Raw genomic sequence first — 20100 nt, forward strand, 5'->3', positions numbered from 1 at the left:
CTGGGAGGCCGTTACTGCCTGATTCCTCCCCACTTTGTACCACAACCCCCATGTTGTGTCTCAGAGGGGTGCTGAGATCACCGTGTCCTTGCAGAGCTCTTCATGTCAGGGGAGAAACCCCCTATTTGTGGCATTTCTTCCCCAGCAAAGCTACGGGAGGAAGCTGCTCTTTGGAGACGCCTCTGTTGGCTGTCCTTGGGCATTCCCAGCGGCTGGAGCTATTTCAAGCCACTTATGGAGGAGGGATGGATTTTTGTGGGTGAGGCAGGTGTTGTAGTTGCTTTAGTCGTACGCTGGGCAGAACAGGGACCGGTGGAGGGATCTGGCCCACCAAGAGGTGCCATCCCACCATGCCTGGAGAAGAGGAGCAGAGCAGGTTTGGGGATGGTCACCAGGCTCAGCTGCAGTCCAGCAATGCTCAGGCAAGACATAGCTTGACCCGAGGGACCTCCTGCTCCTTGGCCTCTGCTCCTGCACAGCTGTCATGGGGACAAGGGTTCCCAGGGCAGGGCCAAAGTAGCTCATCTGGGAGAGCATTAGGCTGAAGGTCTAAGGGTCCCTGATTCAAGCCCGGGCTGAATCAAGTGCTGGGCCAGGGCACTGGAGTGGCCTTTACCTTTTTGCAGAGCCAGGCATCCAGGCCATGTGAGAACTGTAGCTCTTGCCCTTTTCAATGCTCCTGAGCATCTCCCTGGCTGTCCTTCTGGGCAATGGCCTCATCCTTACAGCTGAAGCCTGCGACCACTGCCTCCACACCCCCATGGACATCTTCCTCCTCCACCTTGGCTCCATCTCCACCACTGTCCCCAAATCCAGTGAGGCCAGTTCCCGGAGGGACACCAGGGCTTTTGCCTCCGTGGGATGCACTGCCCAGGGCTTCCTGGTTCTCTTCTTGATGGCACCAGAGTTTTGTCTTCTCACTGTCATGGCCTACAGCTGCCACATGGCCAGCTGCAGACCCCTGCACTATGGGACCCTCCTGGTGTTTGGGTCCTATGGCACCCTCCAGAGCTTGGGTCCTGGGGTGGTGCTTTGTCCACACAGTGCTGCCCACGGCTGATACCTTCCCAATGTCACCATGTCAAGGCCACAGTGTGGAGCAGCTCTCCTGTGCAGTCCCCCAGCTCCTCAGGCTCTGCTGCTCAGCTCAGCAACACTGGCCTCCAGAATAGCATGTCCGTAACGACAGGTGATCTCCTCATTCAAACGTCCAAAGGCTGGACTCTTAATCTACAGTCTAGGTAAAGAACATGCTGCAGCATCTGCACCACAAAAAGTGTCTGCTGCTTAGCTTGGGTTCTGCATGGGATTGTGGGGACAAGTCATGGCGTGCTGTTAGGGACAAGGGTTGTTTCAGGTGTGGTGGCCTGCTGCCCAGCAGCTGTGGAGATGGGGACTGGTCACTGAGCTAGCAACCCAAGGTTGTCGCACATGAGGCCAAGCTCCCTTGCAAGAGGAGAGGGTGTGTGTGCCTTCTGCCCTTCTGCCCCCTGGCACAGTGCTCCCCTCCCACGCACAGGGAACACCTTCAGGAGCAACCTCCTGCACATCTGCCTGGGTATGGCCACAGCTGGTGCAGGGAGGAGGGCTCAAAGGGGAGGGCCGAAGTAGCTCAGCTGGGAGAGCGTTAGACTGAAGATCTAAAGGTCCCTGGTTCAAGCCTGGGCTTTGGCAATGGGGCCCTTGTCAATGGCATCCTTGTTGGTTCCTCTTGGCTCTTTTGCACAGCTGCTCTGTCTTCTCCCAGCCTCCACCAACCCTGGCTGTATCCCACACAGGATGCAGATGGCCATGTCCCACCCCACAGCTGGGGGGAGCAGGCAGCCAGGACCCAGCTGGCCATGGGGCTCACCCTTGCTCTGACCCTTCCCATCCTGCCTGCCCTCATGTCCCTGTGCCCAAGGGAGGGGCTTGCTCATACCATGGGGGACCTCAAATGGTGGGAGAGGCATTTGGGTGCTGCACTGCTTCCAGATGCTGGTGGAGCTGGTCATGAGTCCCTCTCTGGGGGATCCCCCTTTGCCAGATGGGGCCTTCTGGCCTCTCCTGACCCTGCAGAGCCCATGGTGCCTCTGAGCTCCTTGGTTCAGCCTCCTCCCTTGGCATGACTCCACCTGGGATGGGCTCTGGTCTGGTTAGGCCCCACTCCTCGCCCAGCCAGACCCACATGTGGTCCCTGGAGGTCTCCTGAGCTGTCCTGGAAGCTTCATGGTCCCCTCCACGATGGGTGTGCACCGTCAGCCCTGCTGCCTGGGGCAAGTCCCAGTAGAGAAGTTGGAGACCATAAGAGGGTGACGCATGTTTTACTGATGGTGGATGACTGAGGTCTCCAAGAGTCTCCTTGGGGCATCCTTGAGCTCCTCCTTCCTCATGCCGTGGGTGAGAGGCTTCACAGCTAGAGGCACCAAAGAGCCAGAGCAGCCACCAGCACATCCAGTGATAGGGAAGCCATGCAGGGGGTGTCCAGGTGGGCAAAGAGGAAGGTGCTGAGACAGGAAGAGGCCATAAGCAGGGGAGAAAGGCAGGTGGGAAAGGCTTTGTGTAATCAAGAAGATACCCAGGAAGCCCTGGGCAGCTGCTCCCAAGCAGGGAACAGCCCTGGTGTCCCTCAGGGACCTGGCCATGGATTTGGGGACAGTGGTGGAGATGGAGACAAGGTGGAGGAGGAGGATGGGCATTGGGTTGTGGAGGCAGTGGTCGCAGGCTTCATCTGTAAGGATGAGGCCATTGCCCAGGAGGGCAGCCAGGCAGATACCCAGGAGCACTGAGAAGGGCAGAGCGCAACTACCCCCCACCCCTTATCTTAGGCCCCAGCTGACCACAACTAACTGACAGCACCCAGTGCTGACCAGGGGGAACTAAGAAATACTGGTTGCAATTGGTGAGGCCAGAAATAGGCATGAGATCAGCAAGAAGGGTATATTTTCCCCAACACAGCATGAGGTCTGCAACAAGGTATATCTCCACACCAAATATCGTAGGACCATGAGTCAAACTCCATGCCCATACATAGCACTGCAGCCTAAAGCCCATTGAACTCTCCTGCATGGCAGTGGGCTGCAGGGCGGTGAATCTCCCCTTGAGCAGGGATGCCTCTGAAGGTTGCTCTCCAGGAGTTAAGAGAACCTCTCACAAGAAACGGTTGGAGAGGTAAGAAACCAAGACTTGGGCAATAACAACTGTGCAGCAAGATTCGCTTGCTATGACTCCACTGTATCGCTCTCTTCAATAAACTTGTTTGCAATAAACCCAGAGTTAATACCCTCCCTGCCCCATGACGATTGAGAAGGGCAAGAGCTGCAGCTCCCACGTAGCCTGGATGCCCAACTCTGCAAAAGGGTGAGGGCCATGCTGCTGCCAAAGCCCAGGCTTGAAGCAGGGACCTTTAGATCTTCAGTCTAACACTCTCCCAGCTGAACTACTTCAATCCTGTCCTGTGAAGCCCTCTCCTTAGGACAGCTGTGCTGGAGCAGAGGCAGAGAGACAGGAGGTCCCTCAGGCCAAGCATGTTTCATCTGGCCATCCCTGGGCTGTGGCTAGCCCTGGTCACCATCCCCAAACCTGCTCTGCTCTTCTCCTTCAGGCATAGTGGGGTGGCTCCTCATGTCGGTGGATCACTGCCCTCCTGCCTTGCTGCCACCCTCCTCTATTTGGTGCTTCACCGCCCAGACATGGTGCTATACCTGTTGGGTGACTCCACATTAGATGCTCTCCCACGTCCTGAGACTCCACTGCTGGCTCACCCCCAGGCACTCAGTGTCCCTGCAGATTGCCTAAGCTCTCTGGTGGCTCCATGTTCCCCTCCAGAAGGACGGGTGCCCTCCACCAGCCCTGCCTCGTGTGGGACAGCCTTGGGTTGGTAACTCAGTGACCATTCACCATCTCCACAGCTGCTGGGCAACAGCCTGCCAAACCTGCAAACCTCTTCCTCTCTAACACACCACACCGTGACTCATCCCCCCAAGCCCATGGAAAAGCTGAGCAAAGCAGCAGACACCTTTAGGAGTGCAGGTGCTGGAGCTTTTTCTTTACTTCAGATTACCAAAAGGGCAAGAGCTGCATCTCCAACAAGGCCTGGACACCAGGCTCTGCAAAAGGCCACAGAGCACCCCATTGCCAAAGCCCGGGCTTAGAACCAGGGACCTTTAGCTCTTCAGTCTAACGCTCTCCCAGCTGAGCTACTTTGGCCCCACCCTGGGAGCTTTTGTCCCCATGACAGCTGTGCAGGAGCAGAGGCCAAGGAGCAGGAGGTCCCTGACGCCAAGTTGTGCCAACCCAGGGAGCTGGTCCTGAGCACAAGGCATGCCAAGGCTTCGGATGTTGCAGTGAGGAGATCACCCTTCATTAAGGATGTGCTACTCTGGTGGCCAGCTCTAGCGCAGTGCTGACACATTTGCAGAAGGCCCAAAGGTTGGGCCGATGGGGCTCACCTCTCTGGAGCAGTGGGAAGAACTGGAACAGTGGTCCAAGACCATGATCACCACAGGTGACACAAACTCAACACAGGGATGAAACGAGAGAAATTTGGATCCCTCACACAGGAGGACAGTGGATCAGCTCTTGGGGGGTGCCTGGACCCCTGGGTCCCCTGTGCATGGGGTGACAGGGGACAGGTATTGGGGCCTCACTCGGGCGCCTGGGTCCCTTGGAGAATCGGGGCCCCCAGCCACCCGGGAGCCTTGGACACTTGGGTCCCTCCTACACGAGGGGGAGGGGGCTCAGCTGTGGAGCGAGACTGGGGTGCCTGGGTCCCCCCCGGACACCTGGGTCCCCTGTTCACAGGGGAGGGGTTTGCATGGGGAGGGGGGAATAAAGGACATCCCCCCTGACCCCAGGAGAAGAGGTGACATTAGCTCCGCCCCCAACATCTGGCTGAAGCCCCACCCCCTGCAGGCAGCCATGTTCCCTCAGGAAATCCTCAAGCATCAAAATATATAAAGTTATATACAGTATAGACAGTTTCTGCACATATAGAAATAGAGAGAGAGAGAGGAATGGAGAAATATGTACAAATATATACTGCATTTATTTATGTGAAAATGCAGCATTATATGTAATGCCTCTATTTATGACACTCTATGCATAATATGTGTTCAGATATTTACTTATATATACATATATTCACATTTATAAAGGGAGAGAGATTAAATGTGTATATAAATATCGATAAATGGGAGTTGCTAGTTCCTGGGTTTGCTTGAAGCTCTTCAGAAAAGTGAAGGAACTTTGGGAAAGTTGCTCCTTTGGCATTGCTAGATGTATTTTTAGGGGAATAGCCAAAAGGGGTTGGTCCCATCTTGGTCAAAACCCCCATTTGAGAGTTTCCGGCAAGACAGAAAGTGAAAAGTTCAAGTGAATTTGGAGATGCACGTTTGCTAGGGAGAAAACATTAAAAGTTCATCCTTCTTCCAGCCTGCTGCATAATCTTGTTGCAGAACAGAGTTTTTACAGCCTTTTTTGTACCAAGTATGAAGCAAAATACACGTACGTCTCCCCGCCAGGCGGGAGGTTGGGGACTGGCCTGCTCGAGGTTTGAACATCTCCAAGGATCGAGCCGCCAGGTCGCAGTGCTTGACCCCCTCTTGGTGCAAACACCCCTACTCGAGGTCGAATTTGGATTTCCCATGCTCTGATGTGCCCCAGAACTGGTGGCTGGGCACCTTCAGGGTGACTGAGGTGAGGTGTCCCAGCAGGCATGGGGTCAGGGTGGGCACCGCGAGATGTCAGGGAACTGCAGGGTGCCATGAGCAATGCAAGTTGCAATTGCAAATGCAGGTGCTGGGAGAAGCGATCCCTCAGGATCAATCCATCCATGAGAGGACAGATGGGGCCCTCCACAGCCCTTTGGACAGCAGGTCTTGGCAGCACCTCCACATCCTTGCTGGGATGGCATCTGGGGGACAACCAGGCCCGGTTGTCCTGGATGTTCCTGGTGTTCCTAGTGCTCCTGGATAGAGGTGCAGCCCCACTGGTTTGGAGGGCCAAGTAACTTGGCCAGGCCAGGCTTGCAGCAGCAGTTCTTCTATGCCTTGAACCCAGGCTCGCCCTGAGCGGCCCTTCTTTCTCTCTGCAAAGATGGGTAAGCTAGAGATTAGATGCAGGGCTGCAATTTGGCAGGAAATAGTGGTCATTGAGGAGAACATGTGTGTCCATCTGCCTGGACTCCGCAGAGCAGGGGTGCCTTCTGCTTAAGACACAGCACCGTCATGGGGTTCATCAGGCCGATGAGGAAAAAGGGGGAGCAGACAGTTGTGGGGAGAAACTTGGGGTTGGGTGGGGACACAGACTGCCAGTAGCGATCCTTCTTCCCCAAGTCTCCTGTGGCATTTGAATGTGAAAAAGGCCCTGACTGGGGGCCAGGGAGGGTTTGCTCCATCTCTGATTTTGCCTTAGTTCCTGCAAGTGTCACTGGAGCCCATCAAGAGGCTCCCCAGCTGCTGAATCAGCTCCTGCCACCTGCAGTGACCCCAGTTCCTGCTCGTCTGCTGCTGGTTGGGCGCTGCTGGGACAGTAGCAAGTCACCAGTTAATGGCCGCAGTGGTCACCTCCACCTGCCTCCCCTCCCCCCTCCTGCTGAGCTCTCATGCCCCGTGGTTGGGTGCATCTGATGCACTTGATGCCCTCACAGGGTCTTCCTGTCTGCCCAGGGCAATCCTGATGCTGCAGCTAAAAGAACCTCTCAGGTACCATCCAGGCCTGTCACCACCACATACATGCCACCCCCTCCTGTCCCGCAGGGTAGTGATGTCTCCTGAGAGGACATTTTGATGCACTCCCAAGTCCTGCCTGTTTGCCTGTTGCTGGTCAATCAGGTTGTTGCAATGGTAGTGACACAAAAGCCCATGTCCCCTCAAGTGTCAGTTTTAACTCCCTCTCCCCTTGCCCGGGAGGTCATTTCAGATGGTCACCTCCCACCCTGGGAGCTCCCCTCCCCACAGGCCATCCTGTCAGAGGACAGGACCCCCATTTCTGTAGAGGAGCAATGCAGCTAGATGTCAGACTTCACGCCAGTTTGGGGAGGGAGATGCAGGCCAAAAGCAGCCCTGGAGATGCTGGGGATTGAAGCCAGGGCCTCCTGCATGCGAAGCAGGCGCTCTTCCACTGAGCTACATCCCCTTGCAGCCTGCTGAGGCCTGGCATGTCCTCTCGTCCCCTGATGTGCCCTTTGCCCAGCACAGGCCTGCTGTGCCCTGGTGCCGAGAGCTGCAGCAGAAAACAGCACTGGAACCCTCCTGCTGGGCTGCGGGTTGGGGTGGGGGAAGTTTTTGCTTGGCTGAACTTCAGGAGATTCCTCTCTGCCCATCTCCAGCCCCTCAATTTCCCTCTGAACAGGAACAACCAGCCAAGCCTGGGAGACCGTTACTGCCTGATTCCTCCCCAGTTTGTACCACGACACCCATGTTGTGTCTCAGAGGGGTGCTGCCATGAGCTTGTCCTTGCAGAGCTGTTCATGTCAGGGGAGAAACCCTCTATTTGTGGCATTTCTTCCCCAGCAAAGCTACGGGAGAAAGCTGCTCTTTGGAGACGCCTCTGTTGGCTGTCCTTGGGCATTCCCAATGGCTGGAGGTATTTCAAGCCACTTATGGAGGAGGGATGGATTTTTGTGGACGAGGCAGGTGTTTTATTTGTTTCACTCGTAGGCTGGTCCGAACAGGGACCGGTGGAGGGATCTGGCCCACCAAGAGGTGCCATGCCACCATGCCTGGAGAAGAGGAGCAGAGCAGGTTTGGGGATGGTCACCAGGCTCAGCTGCAGTCCAGCAATGCTCAGGCAAGACATAGCTTGACCCGAGGGATCTCCTGCTCCTTGGCCTCTGCTCCTGCACAGCTGTCATGGGGACAAGGATTCCCAGTGCTGGGCCAAAGTAGCTCATCTGGGAGAGTGTTAGCTTAAGGATCTAAGGGTTCCTGATTCAAGCCCGAGCTGGGGCACTGGAGTGGCCTTTACCTTTTTGCAGAGCCAGGCATCCAGGCCACACGGGAACTGTAGCTCTTGCCCTTTTCAATGCTCCTGAGCATCTCCCTGGCTGTCCTCCTAGGCAATGGCCTCATCCTTACAGCTGAAGCCTGCGACCACTGCCTCCACACCCCCATGGACATCTTCCTCCTCCACCTTGGCTCCATCTCCACCACTGTCCCCAAATCCAGTGAGGCCAGTTCCCGGAGGGACACCAGGGCTGTTCCCTATGTGGGATGTGCTGCCCAGGGCTCCCTGATTCTCTTCTTGATGGCACCAGAGTTTTGTCTTCTCACTGTCATGGCCTACAGCTGCCACATGGCCAGCTGCAGACCCCTGCACTATGGGACCCTCCTGGTGTTTGGGTCCTATGGCACCCTCCAGAGCTTGGGTCCTGGGGTGGTGCTTTGTCCACACAGTGCTGCCCACGGCTGATACCTTCCCAATGTCACCATGTCAAGGCCACAGTGTGGAGCAGCTCTCCTGTGCAGTCCCCCAGCTCCTCAGGCTCTGCTGCTCAGCTCAGCAACACTGGCCTCCAGAATAGCATGTCGTTAATGACAGGTGATCTCCTCATTGCAACATCCAAAGACCGGACTCTCAATCTACAATCTAGGTAAAGAAAATGCTGCAGCATCTGCACCACAAAAAGTGTCTGCTGCTTAGCTTGGCTTCTGCATGGGCTTGGGGGGACACGTCATGGCGTGCTGTTAGGAACAAGGGTTGTTTCAGGTGTGGTGGCCTGCTGCCCAGCAGCTGTGGAGATGGGGACTGGTCACTGAGCTAGCAACCCAAGGTTGTCGCACATGAGGCCAAGCTCCCTTGCAAGAGGAGAGGGGGTGTGTGCCTTCTGCCCCCTGGCACAGTGCTCCCCTCCCACGCACAGGGAACACCTTCAGGAGCAACCTCCTGCACATCTGCCTGGGTATGGCCACAGCTGGCGCAGGGAAGAGAGCTCAAAGGGGAGGGCCGAAGTAGCTCAGCTGGGAGAGCGTTAGACTGAAGATCTAAAGGTCCCTGCTTCAAGCCCGGGCTTTGGCAAGGGGGTCCTTCTTGGTGCCTCATGGCTTTTCGCAGAGCTGCTCTGTCTTCTCCCAGCCTCCACCAACCCTGGCTGCATCCCACCCCACAGCTGGGGGGAGCAGGCAGCCAGGACCCAGCTGGATGGGGCTCACCCTTGCTCTGACCCTTCCCATCCTGCCTGCCCTCATGTCTCTGTGCCCAAGGGAGGGGCTTGGTGTTACCATGGGGGACCTCAAATGGTGGGAGAGGCATTTGGGTGCTGCACTGGTTCTAGATGCTGGTGGAGCTGGTCCTGAGTCCCTCTCTGGGGGATCCCCCTTTGCCAGATGGGGCCTTCTGGCCTCTCCTGACCCTGCAGAGCCCATGGTGCCTCTGAGCTCCTCGGTTTGCCTCCTCCCTTGGAATGACTCCACCTGGGATGGGCTCTGGTCTGGTGAGGCCCTGCTCGTCACCCAGCCAACCCCACATGTGGTCCCTGGAGGTCTCCTGAGCTGTCCTGGAAGCTTCATGGTCCCTCCAGGATGGATGTGCACCGTCAGCCCTGCTGCATGGGGCAAGTCCCAGTAGAGAAGTTGGAGACCATAAGAGGGTGACGCATGCTTTACTGATGGTGGATGACTGAGGTCTCCAAGAGTCTCCTTGGGGCATCCTTGAGCTCCTCCTTCCTCATGCTGTGGATGAGAGGCTTCACAGGAGCACTGAGAAAGGCGGAGCACAACTCCCCCCCCCCCCTTATCTTAGGCCCCAGCTGACCACAAATAACTGACAGCACCCAGTGCTGGCCAGGGGGAACTAAGAAATACTGGTTGCAACTGGTGAGGCCAGAAATGGACATGAGATCAGCAAAAAGGGTATATTTTCCCCAACACAGCATGAGGTCTGCAGAAAGATATATCTCCACAGCAAATATCATAGGACCATGAGTCAAGCTCGATGCCCACACATAGCGCTGCAGCCTAGAGCCCATAGAGCTCTCCTGCACGGCAGTGGGTTGCACGGTGGTGAATCTCCTCTTGAGCAGGGACACCTCTGAAGGTTACTCTCTGGGAGTTAAGAGAACCTCTCACAAAAAAAAAAAAAAGTTGGAGAGGTAAGAAACTGACACTTGTGCAATAACAAATATGCAGTAAAAGTCGCTTGCTATGACTACACTGTATTGCTCTCTTCAATAAACTTGTTTGCAACAAACCCGGAGTTAATACCCTCCCTGCCCCATGACGATTCAGAAGGCTTTTCTCAGAAGAGACTTCCTTTTTATTTATTTTTTTTTTTTTTAAGAATTTGCTCTAACCTTTTTCTGGGATGCTAATAAAATAGTATCTTTCTTAAGAGAGAGAGTTTGTTGCTTTCTTTGGGGATCCAAAAGAACCATCATGTCCTGGTGCAAAGCAGGAGCACTGGCTGCAGGAGGCACTGGGCAAGAGGAGGGAGATAGATCCCATGAGGATGAGGTGGATGTTTCAAGGCAGTGGGTGGGGGTGTCAGAAAAGATGCAGTGCTGTGTGGTGCAGCCCCATTGCAGGAGCAGTGCCCAGCTGAGAGACCATCCCAACTTCCCCCACCCCAACCCGCAGCCCAGCAGGAGGGTTCCAGTGCTGTTTTCTGCTGCAGCTCTCGGCACCAGGGCACAGTAGGAATGTGCTTGGCAAAGGGGATGTAGCTCAGTGGAAGAGCGTCTGCTTCGCATGCAGGAGGCCCTGGGTTCAATCCCCAGCATCTCCAGGGCTGCTTTTGTCTTACATCTCCCTCCCCAAACTAGCGTGAAGGCTGGCAACTAGCTGCATTGCTCCTCTACAGAAATGGGGGTCTTGCCCTCTGACAGGATGCCCTGTGGGGAGGGGAGCTCCCAAGGTGGGAGGTGACCATCTGAAATGACTGATGCACCTGACCATGGGGCATGAGAGCTCAGCAGGAGGGGAGAGGGGAGGCAGGTGGAGGTGACCACTGGGGTGTCGCTGGTGAATCACTACTGTCCCAGCAGCGCCCAACCAGCAGCAGACGAGCAGGCCCTGGGGTCACTGCGGGTGGCAGCAGCTGATTCAGCAGCTGGGGAGGTGGGAGCAGGAGCAGGAGAGGCAGGCGAAAGCACTAGGGCTGATGTGCTGGTTGTCAGGTCACTTCCGTTACACTTCCATGATTGGCCAGCAGTGGGCAGGCTGGCAGTATGAGGTCATTGATGGCATCACAGAGGCTGCCCAGCAGCTAGGAGAGCTTGGAGAGGAGGTGAGAGAGAGGAACAGGTGAAGGTGACTGTTAAAGAATAGCGAACTGCAACTGTCTCGAGGCAGCTGCTTAGCACAACTTCTATAAAACTTGCTTAGCATGAGGAGCTAAATTTGCTGAAGCCTTAGGCCGCACTTAGATAAAATAATGAACTTTTACCTAGTCCAGTAGGAAAAGGGCCTCAGAGCTGGTTCCAGCTGGGAAGATAAGGAAGCTACAGGCAGTCAGCATTCCTGTGTCTCACACTCCGAAAGGGAGGATGTTGTAGGGAACGGCGATCGGAAGATCTCGCGATGGCACGGAAAGAGGAAGGAAGAGGAAGGATATGACGTAGAGATAGCAGTATGCTTGTAGGTATATAAGCAAATACATGCGTACAATAAACGCCATTTGCAGCATCCTCATATTGGTGTCAGTGCTCATTGGCCCGGAGGCTGGGGGAGCCTCCGTGCCGTCTCAGGCGAACGGGAGAGTGTCGCATCAGAAGGCGACAAGTGGTGACCCCGACGTGGTAGCTGAGACGGCGGACCGCAGGCGGTCGAGAGGATCCGGATCATGGACGCGGTAGTTAAGGTTATACGCGTGGGTGCCCGGGAATGGGGGCTCTCTATGAGAGCGGATGCAGTAGCAAACTGCGTTGGGCAGCTCCTGAAAGATGGAGCGATAGTTAGACCAGGGGACATTTTTTCCCCTTCTAACTGGGAGAAGTGCACTCGAGCACTTGCTCAGAGAGCTATGGCCACTAAGAAGGCCGCAGAGCTTAAGACGTGGGGAGATATAACGATCATTTTAGAAAGGACTAGGGAGGAGCTTGAGACCTGGCAGGCTGCCCGCGCGGTGCTACACATGTCCGCGGAAATGGCAACACAGACAGCAGCAAACGCAGAGAAGCGAACGGAGGCGATAGAGGAAGAGGCGATAGTAGGGGATGAAGTGAAAACGGAGAGTGTGGAAACAGACATAAAGGAGGAGGCGGTTAATCAAGAACCAGAGCGGGGAGAGGGGGAGGCAAAAACTCCAGAGGCTTACCCAATAACGCCCTCTTCTCCGCCTCCGCCGCGGTATCCGTGGAAAGAAATGAGGGCGATGGAAGGGGGAGAACTAGGAGAACCAGGAGACCTTTGTGGAGACCGAGATATGAAAAAGCCAGAGGCGGGTAGAGGAAAAGAAAGCAAGGTGAAAGTGGAGGAGGCAGAAGAAAAGGAAAGACCGCTTATAGTGGATGATCCCCGAGACTGGCTACTGGGGACCATGATTCGGGTGCAGTGGGAGGACGAAAGAAGAGAAGAAGCAGGGGAAAGACCAGAAGCAGGGGAAAAACCGAGGGTGCCGCACCCGGGAAAAGATGGCGCTGGCCGAGAGAGGAGTGGGCGTCGACCAGCATTGCGGGAGGAGGAGACTGAAGACTCAGGTACAGACTCTGACTCCTTAGAAGGAATAACAACGAAGATGCAGCAACTAGGGCGGAGTTCCCTGCGCAGTCAGAGGCGGGAGGAAAAAAAAGGGAGGAAAGTTACAAGAGATATGGAGCAGATGTTTATGCTGCTTACAGCTCTGGAAGAAGAAATAGCTAAACAAAGAGGGCTATTAGAGGCAACAACTAAACAAAGAGGGCTATCAGAGGCAGCAGCTAAACAAAGAGGGCTATCAGAGACAGCAGGTTCCACCCAAGCGGGAGGGGGAAAAGAAATTCCCCTAACAGACTGGAAACTGATAGCGACGGAATGTGCCCTGAGTGGCCTCAAGTTTCGTGCGCCAATAGGGGCCTTCCCAGTACGAGTTGCCCCGGGGGGTGGGGGCAGTGGAATGGATGCCCCTCGACCCAAAGACGGTACAACAGCTATTGAAAGCAGTGCAAGAACAGGGCCTGCGACACCCGGTGACACAGACGTTGCTGGACGCGGCGCACGCGGGAGGCCTAATACCGTGGGATTGTCGCGCCCTCGCGCGACTGGTTTTATCGCCCACGATGGTCCTTATGTGGAAAGAAGCGTGGACCTCGCGCCTGCAGCAGGCGTTGATGGCCGCACAGGCAGACCCGCAGAACCCACTGGGCCAATCCACCCTACCGCGGTTAAGAGGAAATGATGCGGCCATGGCTACACCCCAGCAGCAGGCAGCGGGCCTGAGACCTCGGGAGATACTGGTGGCAACAGAAGCATCTCGAAAAGCCTTTGATGATATTGGGCCACTGGTGCAGCAGGCAGACCCATGGACGACTGTGAAGCAGAGAGTGGGAGAGCCGTTTGACAAGTTTTTGTGACAGGCTACAGGCAGCAGTAGAACTTGCATCTTTACCAGACGCTGCAAAAGGAGCGGTGATGTTGGAATGTATCAAACAGCAGGGCAACGAGTTGACAAAAGAAATCCTAAGAACAGCGCCTAAGGGAGCAAGTCTAGGGCAGACGATCAAGTACGTATTAGAACACCGGGACAAGACCACAGCCCTACAAATTGCTGCAGCAGTTATGGCAATGCCGGAGGTTAGAGCTAGAGGAGGTCCAAAGGGAGGCCCATGCTTTGGCTGCGGGCGAATGGGCCATTTGAGAGCACAGTGCACGAATAAGGGAAGTTACGCGCGCCCAACAAGGGGTATGGGGAGCCTTACATGCTGGGCCTGTGGAAAACCAGGACACAGAGCACGAGATTGTCGGCGGTCGGGAAACGAGAAGCGGGGAGGGCAACTAGGGGGCCACCCCTCCCCGGTGAGCCGGCTTCAAGTAGCCCCTGTCAACAACAACACACTGCTGATGGACAGCTCCAGCGACCAAACTCCGAAGGGAAACCCCGCGTGGCCCTGGTCTTAGGGTGTGAGAAGAGACCCCGAGTGAAAGCGCATCTGATAGGCCCACCAGGGGCGGGTCCTCCTAGCATCCCCTTAATAATGATGCTAGATACGGGGGCAGATGTTACATGTGTGCCCTCGTGGTTGTGGCCATCGAGTTGGCCAGCAAAAGTGGCAAGCTCGTTAGATGGAGTGGGAGGCAGGGCAGAGGCTATGATTTCTGAAACCGATATCACAATTGTATTGGAGGACCCGGATAGGCCTGCTCAGATCATCCGTGTGCGGCCGTACATAACTGCCATAGGGGAACCATTGTTAGGGCGAGATGCCTTATTGCAAAGCGGCTTTCACCTGACAAATTTAGGGTAAGGGCCACTGCCTACCTCCTCGGGGCTCATTTCGCTGTCCCGCTGACATGGTGCTCCAATGAGCCTGTGTGGGTAGAGCAGTGGCCATTGACAGGGGACAAATTGGCGGCTGCCCGACAAATAGTAAGTAGAGAATTAGAGCAGGGACACCTGGAGGAAAGCCACAGTCCCTGGAACACTCCTATATTTGTGATACACAAAAAGGATAAGTCTAAATTTCGATTACTGCACGACCTACGAGCGGTAAATCAGCAGATGGAAGCGATGGGTGCCCTCCAGCCGGGGTTGCCACTACCATCAGCAATACCAAAGAATTGGCCAGTGGTGGTGATGGATATCCAAGATTGCTTTTTCTCTATACCATTAGCCCCTCAGGACAAAGCTCGATTTGCCTTCACACTGCCCTCAGAGAATCTGCAGGAGCCAGCAGCGCGATATCAATGGACCGTCCTCCCGCAGGGCATGAAAAATTCACCTACGATTTGTCAGGCGGCAGTAGCTAAGGTATTGCAGCCGGTAAGAGCGCAGTTCCCGCGCGCGCTTATCATCCATTACATGGACGACCTCCTAATAGCTGCAGAGACCCAGCAAGAAACCGATCAGGCAGAACAGGCAGTAATTAACTGCCTAAATGAAGCGGGACTGTACGTTCAGAAAGCAAAGACGCAAAGGGGAGAATCTGTCGACTATCTGGGAACCACCATCCTCCCCAGAGCTGTGGTCCCACAGCCGATAAAGCTCAATAAAGAGATACGAACGTTGCATGATGTACAGCAATTGGTTGGAGCTCTCCAATGGCTGTGAGGGCTGATAGGTATTCCCAAGGAGTGGATGGAGCCACTGTTCGAGTTGCTCAAGGGCCACAAACCATGGGAACCGAGGCAGATGACACCGAACGCGTTAGAAGCCCTCCGAGAAATAGAAGATCTCATGGCAAAGGGCGGAGTAACGAGATACGACCCGGCCAGACCTATCAATCTGTACGTGGCAGTTACAAGAACAGGAGCCATAGGCGTTCTAGGACAAGGGACACCGGAGCGTCCGGAAGTCGTATGGTGGATAGTGTCGAACCAAATAAGTACAGCATACGTCACAATCGTAACAGCGTTGGCACAGATGATACAGAAGGGACGAACCTCCACCGTTCGGCACTTCGCGAAGGAGCCTGAGTCCATTTACCTGCCGGTAAAAAGGAGTCAATGGGACAGCGTGGTCCAGAAACAAGATAGTATAGCAATAGCTTTAGAAGGATTCCCAGGAACAATCAGATTATCACCTGTGCTGGAGATGTATACACACCTCACCGTCCTTCGGCCCCATCTGAAAGCCCGAGTGCTACAGCGACCTGCACCAGGGCGCACAGTGTTCACCGACGCGTCATCGGTGACCAGGGCAGCGGTTGTTGTGTGGCAAGATCAGAAGGCCCAATGGCACCGAGTGAAGATCAGCGAGCCGGACAGTAGCGTACAGCATTTAGAGGCCCGAGCTGTGGCGCAGGCATTGCAAATGTGGCCAGAAGAGCATTTGAATGTAGTGACAGACTCCATGTTCGTCTTTAAATTGTTACACAACATGTCGTATCCCGGATGGGCCGGATCGCCCATTGCGCTAATGCTAGAAGAAGCCCTACAACAACGGCGGGCCACTGCCTCCATTATTCATGTTCGGAGTCATGAGGCAATCCAAGGAGTGTACCAAGAAGGCAACAATAAAGCCGATCAAGCGGCCAAAGGTGTGTGGACAGTCGCAGAAGCAAGGCAGGTGCACGACCTTCTCCATGTTGGTGCAAAAGCACTGGCAAAAAGCTGCAACATCCCCCTCACCACGGCTCGTGAAGTGGTTGCGACTTGCCCGTATTGCCAAAAAAACCCCCTGTGGGGCGCCGGCATCAACCCCAGGGGGCTGAAAGGAAACCAAATATGGCAAACGGACTTCACAATGTGCCAGCGACTTCGACCACGGCCCTGGCTGGCTGTCACAGTAGACACACACAGCGGTATCATCGTTGCGACCCAACATAAACGAGTCACAGCGCGGGCGGCACAGTTGCATTGGCACACGGCAATGGCCTGGCTGGGTGCCCCAGAAACTATTAAAACAGACAACGGCACGTGTTTCACAGTGCAAAGCACGAGAGAATGGGCCGTACGGTGGGGAATTAAGCTAGTGCACGGTATTGCCTATAATAGCACAGGTCAAGCCAGTGTCAAGCGAGCAAACCGCACTTTAAAGCAAAGGATCGAGATTCTTGGGGAGGGGGAAGGATATACACAAAGAATCCCCGCGCGCAAACAATCAGAAATAATTATGCGCGCCTTATTCGGTCTGAATCAGTTCATCAGGGGGGAGGAGAACAAGACGCCAGCGGAAAAGCATTGGGTGGTCCGAGCGATGCACGAGGGACCAGACGTAAAGGTTCGAATCCCGGAAAAAGGGGAATGGGAAGAGGGGTGGCAGCTGGTAACCCAAGGACGAGGGTATGCAGCGGTCAGGCAGGGAGAAATGGTAAGATGGGTCCCTATGAAGTGGGTGCGCCCAGACCTCAGGGCAAGGACAAGACAGGAAGCAGAGAGTCAGGTGAATTAATGAATGTCTGAGTTTTATTGCAGGGGAGGACCACCCTGAAAAGCTGATGATCCCTTCTAGCAGCAAAGACAGCAGACAGGAGAAGAAGAACAGATGAGAAAAGGCGCATGAAACCACAAGAAGAACGCGTAACCAGAAAACCCGAGAAGATGGCAGGGGGAGCAACCCAAGTAGCTCTCCTTGTAGCGATGCTGGGACTGGGACTCCAAGGGGTGAAAGGCGAACCAATGTTAGCGAAATGGGGTAGTAACAATCTATGGCTCACCTGGCAAACCGGACAGGAAATAAGCAATTTTGCCTGACGTTGGTGGGTGCGGGGCAGCCCTTTTAAGACATGCTTAATAGGGGTCCCATTGAATTTGACCGTAGACCTACGAAAGCTAAGAGAGCATTGCACAAACACAAGCAATATTAGTAACTGCTAGAACATGCTGAATGCGTCATTGCCCTGGGACCCGCAAGAGCTTGACCTTCTGGGTTCAGTAGTGGTAATTGGCTTGGGCTAGGACCATGGGCCAGGCAATTACCAATAGAAGAGTTGCACCTGCTGCTGATGCTCGTGCTAGGCATATTAGCATGTAGACTAGTGTTTAGATGCTTGGTAAGACAACTGCTAGAAAAGGGGTGGTCCCACCCACACCCACACTATGAACGCTTAACCCGCGACACGGCAATTTAAAGCAAATAGCATAGTCAAAGCATGGGGAGGGGGAGATGTAGGGAACGGCGATCGGAAGATCTCGCGATGGCACGGAAAGAGGAAGGAAGAGGAAGGATATGACGTAGAGATAGCAGTATGCTTGTAGGTATATAAGCAAATACATGCGTACAATAAACGCCATTTGCAGCATCCTCATATTGGTGTCAGTGCTCATTGGCCCGGAGGTTGGGGGAGCCTCCGTGCCGTCTCAGGCGAACGGGAGAGTGTCGCATCAGAAGGCGACAGGATGTCAAGGCTTTGAAATAAGACCAGTGCAGGTGTATTAGGACCTTGAGGGACAAAGCCTCAGCTCACTGGTGGGGCGGTGTTAATTGTTATGATTTGGAATCACCTCCTCCTTCTCAGGACCTTGAGAGACAACAGAAAGACCCAACAAGAAACGAAGGTACAACCGTCAGCAGAAACCACAACAGTAAAGATAAGGGAGAAAAACAGCCTGCCTGGGAACAACCATGAGACCCAATAAGGAGCAGGAAACCACAGACCTAAAAATTACTATTGGTCTGAACTACCGCATGACGGGTGGGAAACTTTGAAAAAGCTATAATTGCCCAGGGATATCTTTGTTCGGGGACCCTCTTCGGAGGCACATTGCTTGAGCTGCAATTACTAAACGTGTGCCATTAAAATTTAATTATTTAATTTGCTTTGATTTGGCTCTGAACTTTTCTGCAGGAACCTAGGGTCGGGCCCTGTTATGGTGGCCGACAAGCCTAATTTCCATAACACCTTCCCAACACTGCTCAAGATGCTTGGAAATGGCAGCTTTCCTACAGACTCCAACTCCAGAAAGTGCTCCAGCCTTTGCATTTCCACAGCCTTGCTAACTGCCATTTCCTCTCATTGCTGCTATCAAGGAAAAAACAAATAAACAAAGAAAGAGACACGGAACTGTTGCTCCCAAAGGCTATCTCATTTAGACAGGTGAACCTCCTTTCCTGTGCTTGGCTAGGTTGGCTGAAACAACAGCTTCTCAATCCCTGCTCAATCAACAGCTGGAAGGCCTGGCAGCAGCTGTCTCAGGGCATGGTCGTAGTGTTGACAGCCACAGGAGCCACTGTGTAAGCTTCCAGAGGTTGTGCTTCTGCTGAAGCCGTGTTGAGAAGAGAGAGCCCATCTTTGCTGGACCTGCTGCTGTTCTGTGCCTGAAGAAGTCCGGCTAGGGCCCTGGCACCGATGCTGTGCGGCAGGGCGGAAGATGGGCCTGCACCCGTGGCCCGGGGCCACGCTCTGGTGCCCAGAACAACTGAGCTCGCCCCTCCCCTCCAACACGCCCACCTCCAGCTGCCAGCAGGTCACTGCTGCCCAGCTGCTGGCACTGTGCCCAGCTCTGCCAAGCTCCCCGGCTGCTGGTGGAGCTGCGAGAGAAGCCACTTGCCAATGCCAGCATGTGACTGGACTGCTGCCCTTTCTGCAGTGACAGGGACACCCTGGTGCACAGGGACACAGAGCAAGGAGCCCAGCAGGCTTTGCCGGCCACGCCCAGTGTGCAGCCAGGCAAGGAGAGGACCAGCTGCCCTGGCGTCCTGGGCACAGGGACTGCGCGAGGGCTGGCACCCCAGGGACCTTGTGCCATGCGCTGATGCTGGGCCAGCAGGCAGCTGGCAGGGGAGGCTGCGGCGGGGCCCCGGGGCCCCGATGTCACAGTGCTGTCCCCCGGCAACGCAGTCACAATGCCCCGGGGCAGCAGAAGAGGCGCAGCCTCCCGGGCCCCCTGCCAGAGCACAGAGCTGCCTGCAGCCAAGGGCTCTCGGCAGGCTCTCGGCAGGCTGTCCTTGGGCACGAACACACTCCTGCGAGGCCAGCAGGGCTATCGATGGCTACCGAGCAGGGCATTATCGCAGCACATGCAGGAGCACCAGTGCCTGCACCTCAGCACACTGAACCATGGAAGCACCCAGCAGCTGCACCTCTACTTGGTACGGAGACCTCCTCCTGGCCTTCCTCTGACCGTCCTTCCAGCCCTTGCTTTGCACCTTATCTGCCCGGCTTTGGTGCTGAGACCACTCACTGCTCTGCTTCGCGGGCTCGTCGAGTGCCTGTGTCTGCCGCTCCGCTCCCTAACACTGCCTCAACAGGGCCTGAAGAAAGCCAGGATGGAGAAGACAGGCATGGTGAGACCCTAGGATGCCTCTTGGCCAAGGAGAGTGAGAGAAGGGGCCTAGCAAAGAGAGGGGCACCACTCTGCAGCCTGCTCAGGCCACGAGGGAGACAAGAGAGCCCCAAAGCACTAGTGATCTCTCTGGCCACACTGGCCTGCACGTCCCACTGGCAAGAGACTGCAGGCAACCGAGTAGCCTGGTGCTGGCCCAACCACTTTCCCATGCAGTGCAACAAAGCTCTGCCTGCCTCTTGCTCCGCCCCTGCTGCCCTTGTTTCTCCCTTTGTGGTGGCCATTGGTGTTGCATCGGGAGCTTTCTGAGGAGGCTGCATGAGCT

At 55.2% G+C, this 20100-nt stretch overlaps 4 non-coding genes across 4 annotated transcripts; 3 read left to right on the forward strand and 1 right to left on the reverse strand.

Moving 5' to 3' along the window:
• Nucleotides 1–1601: 1601 nt before the first annotated feature.
• TRNAF-GAA (transfer RNA phenylalanine (anticodon GAA)) lies at nucleotides 1602–1674 on the forward strand. The gene has a single exon. It is a non-coding gene; the product is annotated as a tRNA-Phe (tRNA).
• A 5370-nt stretch (nucleotides 1675–7044) lies between these two features.
• Nucleotides 7045–7116, reverse strand: TRNAA-CGC (transfer RNA alanine (anticodon CGC)). The gene has a single exon. It is a non-coding gene; the product is annotated as a tRNA-Ala (tRNA).
• Nucleotides 7117–8924: 1808 nt separating this feature from the next.
• Nucleotides 8925–8997, forward strand: TRNAF-GAA (transfer RNA phenylalanine (anticodon GAA)). Its single transcript has one exon. It is a non-coding gene; the product is annotated as a tRNA-Phe (tRNA).
• Nucleotides 8998–10629: 1632 nt separating this feature from the next.
• TRNAA-CGC (transfer RNA alanine (anticodon CGC)) lies at nucleotides 10630–10701 on the forward strand. The gene has a single exon. It is a non-coding gene; the product is annotated as a tRNA-Ala (tRNA).
• Nucleotides 10702–20100: the final 9399 nt, after the last annotated feature.

This window comes from Dromaius novaehollandiae, chromosome 21 (genome assembly GCF_036370855.1).
Source record: "Dromaius novaehollandiae isolate bDroNov1 chromosome 21, bDroNov1.hap1, whole genome shotgun sequence".
Lineage (NCBI taxonomy): Eukaryota > Metazoa > Chordata > Aves > Casuariiformes > Dromaiidae > Dromaius > Dromaius novaehollandiae.